Source organism: Tigriopus californicus, chromosome 5 (genome assembly GCF_007210705.1).
Source record: "Tigriopus californicus strain San Diego chromosome 5, Tcal_SD_v2.1, whole genome shotgun sequence".
NCBI classification, from domain to species: Eukaryota; Metazoa; Arthropoda; class Copepoda; order Harpacticoida; family Harpacticidae; genus Tigriopus; species Tigriopus californicus.
In genome coordinates this window covers 3,154,290-3,159,769 of record NC_081444.1, presented here as the reverse complement: position 1 = coordinate 3,159,769, position 5,480 = coordinate 3,154,290, and the positions used below count along the sequence as shown (strand labels likewise).

The 5,480-nt window shown below is 39.1% G+C and overlaps 1 long non-coding RNA gene across 1 annotated transcript; it reads left to right on the top strand.

Annotated features, from left to right (window-relative positions):
• The first annotated feature begins 1,947 nt into the window (after positions 1–1,947).
• On the top strand, positions 1,948–4,350 carry LOC131879960 (uncharacterized). Its single transcript, XR_009373214.1, has 2 exons — positions 1,948–2,367; positions 3,541–4,350. It is a non-coding gene; the product is annotated as an uncharacterized LOC131879960 (long non-coding RNA).
• The last annotated feature ends 1,130 nt before the right edge of the window (positions 4,351–5,480 follow it).

The following is a 5,480-nucleotide window of genomic DNA, read 5'->3' as shown; positions in this document are numbered from 1 at the left end:
TTTTTTGCAACATCTTCAGGCTTAGGGGTATTGGCCTCTTGGAGGCCTCTGCAACAAAATGGGATGGAATGAGATGAGTCTGTAGGGAAATTTCCAAACAAGAATGAACGGGAGCCTAAATTGAGTTGAAGAAATACTCGAAGCCTGAAGGAGAGAAGTGGAAAAAGGTCGGCAATCTTTTCTATTGTGTCGTTGCACCATGGTTACGTAAGCACAGGCGAGATGTCGAGACTAAGACTTACGGTATAGAATAGATATTGCAATGGAAGAGGGGAACCCTCGGGTTTGTAGGGTTGAAATATCAATGGATTCTGGCTTGGGCATTGCACAGTTTCAATGATATGTCATGGGTTTAACAAAGAGGTTCTTCTAGCCCTTTGTGTAAAATGTAAATGGCAAGAATAGAGAATGAAGCCTCAAAGTTGGAATAAAGTTCAAATTGGTCCCTGTTTGTCAAAATGCGATATTGTTAAAGCTGCACCATGCAATTCTCATGCAGATTCAAGGATGAACGAATCGCAACAGTTCTCAACACGCTTGGACAATAATGGAAATTACTTACAAAAAATTCCAATCGTATATTTGGCTCTTTTTGACGTTAAGAAACTAAAATGCACAAATGTGTTTAGGGTGACATATTCATGTGTTGTTCAAAAATAACTGAATTTGCACTCAAGTGCACATTGAATATGTTTGACCACTCTTTTTGAGTTCTGACTTTGGTTAAGGCCTTAGGAGACACTGTTCGAGATTTTGAAAAATATCTGTTGAATAGTGATACAAAATTAATTTGAAAAGGGCTAAACAATAGTGGAAATTTGATGGCTCAAGCCAATGCAACTATGAATCAAACATCCAAACTTTTACATATTTTAGGAAACTATAGCCAACTGTAGAGGACAAAGCGCCCTAAGCGGCAGCAACGAGATCCAATTCAGAGATCCTGTATATACAATAACATCAGTATGAAAAATAATTGTGTCCTACTGACGTGCAAATATGTCGCAATAAACTCAGTTATACCCAGATAGCCTAAAGAAAGCAAACAAAACTAGTCGAAGCTATTGAAAAATATGTCCTAAAATATTTGATATACTTACATGAACTACACGGCTACTTTTTTGTCACAGCAAACTCGTCAATCTTGCTTCCATGATGTCAAAAACTGCATTCATATGTGATTTTTATTTTGTTTAAGTAAATTGAAATTCGGTCTCAGTGTATAAAATGGGTGAGTTTGGAATCCAATTGTGAGGAGGAGTACCATAAAGAATAATAATTGTCAACAAGCAATCTTCGTCAAAGAAATACTTAGAGGAGAGGGAGCTTTTTAGTAGGAAATACTTGCTCTCCGTGAAAACTGCCGCTCACTCATAATACATTTCAATCGTATCATTAAAATTTCATCACTAGATGGAGCAATAACGCGGGAAAATATAGAACATTACACTAATAATTTCGAAATTGATGCAACATGGGCAACTTTGCTCTTTGTTTTTGGAACCACATTTATCATTGAACTTTCGATATCTCTAAATGTAAGTTAGAGGTTTAAAAAACAAAACCATTTGAGGTTCTCTATCAACCTCTCTGAGTGCTCTCCAATCAAAACGAGTATTGAAGGTCACCACCACCATTCAAGCAGGGTGGGTTAGTTTCAAGATTGCCACGTACGTACTTGCAAGGACGTACGTGTGATGGTGATCTGCGCCGATTACGACACGCTAAACAGTGGCAGAACGATCGGTGGTGGTTGCTCTTCTTCAACAAAACCAGCAATCATCATACCATAATTGGATTGACGTACGTTCAACTCTGAGTAAGGGTGGGCGGATGGAGCATGGAGAATAGATGGGTGCTGGCTGGCATTCACCATTCAACCGAACAATACGCTGAACAACGTTGCGTAGACTTGCCTTGCTAGAGTTCTTTGCTCTTTCAGGGCCCCGATCAGGAAAATAAACTATACTACGCAACAGTCATTGTGGGAAGAGATAGCCACCGACTATTTCTTTGTGTAGGCAACATAAGAGGGTGGCAAATGTTGCAAAGCTCGCTTTGATCGTCCCCACTTTGTTCTGGCATTCCTGGATGGCCACGGAGGATGTTAGGGCAATTGTCGGTGGAGAGCGATGCAATGCAATTCGATGGTATTTGAGAGTTCACAACCGGTTGGGGAGGGTTTCAGGCAATCAGCTGTGCTCTTCACCACCCAAACCAATGGTCGGTTGATTCTTGCCCTAATGGTGACGGTGGTGACTGAGAGGGTAGAGGCCTTTCCAAATGAGCCAACGACTCTCCAGTCGCAGCTTGGCTCCTGAGGAGTGAACATCCCTCAGTCATGTAGTAGTTTGCACGTCCCGGAAGGTAAGACTCATTGCGATTATTGCGGATGGCGAGGACTAGAGCCAATTGGAAGGTTAATTAGCCATTTTGCGTGCTTTGAGTAGCATATCGCAAAGTTTGGATGGTTGGAATTTGAAACCTATACAAAATCCTCTGTTACGTAAGATGCCGATTCCTGGACTTCCTTCACTACAGTTAAAGACAAATCATGAGAATTTGGGGGTTTGAAGGTTCTTGCGTAATCCAAAATGAATTCCCACAAGCTAGTCTAATGATTTGAGGAAGGTGATACTTCCTCGTAAGCTATGTTTGTTTTAGCATTTGGTCTGAATATTTTTTGTAACAGTTGATATTTTCAACAAACGCATGTCACCGGTGAGAAAATAAAATTAGATTATATCTTAAGGTTTTTTAGTGATTAATGGTTTAATGTGGATTTTATTTCGCACCTAATGTCCCAATGAAGTCACGTATGGCTTGGTAATTTTTAAATAGTACAAATAACGCGGTTTTTGCAATCTGAAAGCATAACTTTAAGCGCACAACATTGAGACAAAACCACAAATCAAAGGTATGCAATGGCTTCAATTTTTACTTCCCATTTTTAACAGAAAACAGGAGAAGGCCAGTTTGTTTCTTTTTTTTTTTAATTTGAACTCCTATGATCACTGACTACATTCATTTTGTTTGTGAATGCATCTTTTATTGAAATATTAAATAAATTCTAGTTTTACAATGAAGTGATATAATAATGATGAAATCAACTTGCAAACGAACCAAGTCATTGGGAACTTGCCGTTGTTGAAACAACCACAACTTTCTGCCTAATTCTACCTTGAAAAAATCCAAGATTCTATAAGGCATTTAGCTTTTCAAAAAACAAGTTTAATCATATCGAATTTATGAGACAAAATCGCCAATCAAATTAAGCAGTTTGAAAGAAAGCAATTTTCCCTTTGAGCATCACGAAAACCGTCTCATTTGGACATCTCTAGGTTCCATTTATCCTATTCCAACTTTGGTACCCCATCGCATTGCATTTATTTGCGAGCTCTTCAACAAGCATCCAGACATTGATGGTTTTTCTTTTGTGTGACTGTCACTCTCAAGAAGTCTTCGAGGGCTCACACAAAGAATGGCGCAGTTCCCAAAGTCGTGCCATGTTCCAATTTCCTATCCTCATTTTGGTTCCAGGTTACATCTTCCACCCATTTCCAAATTCGACTCTTCACTCTCCTCATCTGGTACCAAACCCATTGCTTCCGAGATGATTGGGTATCCAAAATCAACAGTTTCTTTCCATCAAGGTTCAAGTACGCCACATTCGCGCCACAGTGTCTGGAATAATCTGAAAAGTTCCACAACGTGGATCATGAATTCATGATGAAGTCCAATCTCCAATGCGGATTCGCTCCTATCTCGTTAACCTTTTCTGGGCTAGTGAACAGACCCGTCATTGTCTTTCATAAAATGGGTCAAAGCAAAGAAGTTCTCACCCAAATGTCAGGGGCGAAATGGAACCGTTCCCGGGACACGATTGCAACCATTCCAGAAAACATGTTCATTTCAATCTAAGGGAAAGGGCTCCACATTGCCCGAGTACTTCATGTAATTGGTGATAGATAGGTACGCTAGATTTAGGTGAAAGCATTACAAAATGAAATCCTCGAGAATTATTACATGTATATGTTATGTATTCATGCTTAAAGTATTGTAATTTGTAAGGAGCAACCCCTTTTCTATACACACCCATGAGCTCAAACTGAGAATCGATTGGCCGTGGAATCGATTGACCACTAACGAATTCGGGTGGACACTAATTTATGTAAATATCTTACTACATGTACAACATAAGTAATTTCTATCTGCAGCAAGTCTTTAAAGCGTGTTTGTAAATGTAAATGAGCCCAAAAAATGCCCTTTTGTATCTCAACGATGTCATTCATCTCTCTTTTCGAAACCTCTTGCCCATGTCTAATTTGAATAAATCTTACTTCAAAGCAATCTTGGCTTTCAGTGCGTTTTAAAAATGCGAAAGAATCAATCTTGCTGCGCTGTTTCTTTTACAATAAATAATGAAACTAGCATTAGGATTCTCATTTGATTTCAATCACGACTAAAGTTATGAACTTTATTACCGACACATAAACCCTATCGTAAATAGTAGCACGAACTGGCAAAAGAGATAATTTGTTCTGTCTGAATGATGTTTCCGGTTCAAGATTCTTCATTTACGAGAGGCTCATGATTTGATATGAAAAATGACCTTAACAAGGTCAGCCACTTTATCTGTCTCCTCTCTGTGGAATTGAAACTGACAATAATAACAAACAAAGGAGCAAAGAAGCTAAATGTGGAAGTAGAACTTGTGATGAGTTCTGAATTGATGACGGATTCCACAAATTTGTTGTTTTAGCACATTCATTTCTCAGTTGACAAATATTTTTTGAAATCTAACAACTTGCTAGTTACTTGTTCGTCAGTCGAACTTTGGCCGAACTTTGGCAAGACTCATTCAGCCAGAAATGCCCTCTCCATTAACCACCTTCTTTTAGCCGTTGACCCACCCTATGAAAATAGCCAAGACAAGGCTTTTGTTCTTAAATCAAATGGGATCAAGTTGTCAAGTTCAACTTGTGTGCAATCGATAGCCAATTAAGTTACATGTTCCCAATGGGAATTTCTGATTTGAGTGGAACTGCTGCACCTTGGCTTCAAAGTGGGAGTGGAATGGTCAGTTTCCATTGGACAGATAGATCATGGAGACCATCAGGCCTGGAGAGAAGGGCATATTGAAAATCTACAAAACCTCGCTAAGTGACGTTTCAGCATTATGTTGCCTCCTAATCAGAGGCAGGTCCCTGTTAGAGGCTTGTCCGCTGAGAGAGAGAGAGCACATTCATTTCCATCTCCACGTTCATACACCCGATTAGCTCCTACGGCAATGCTGAAGCATCTTCAACGAGATTTCAAAAAGCTTTCTATTGCAGTTGTGTCTCCATGTAGACTCCATGGCTACATTTTGGAATTGGTTGCTGCCAAGATTAACATTTCAAACGCAATTTATTTATTTTTCAAATGATTTGATTTTGATTTGATCCAGTTCATAGCATTTTGATAAGAATTATTTCCCT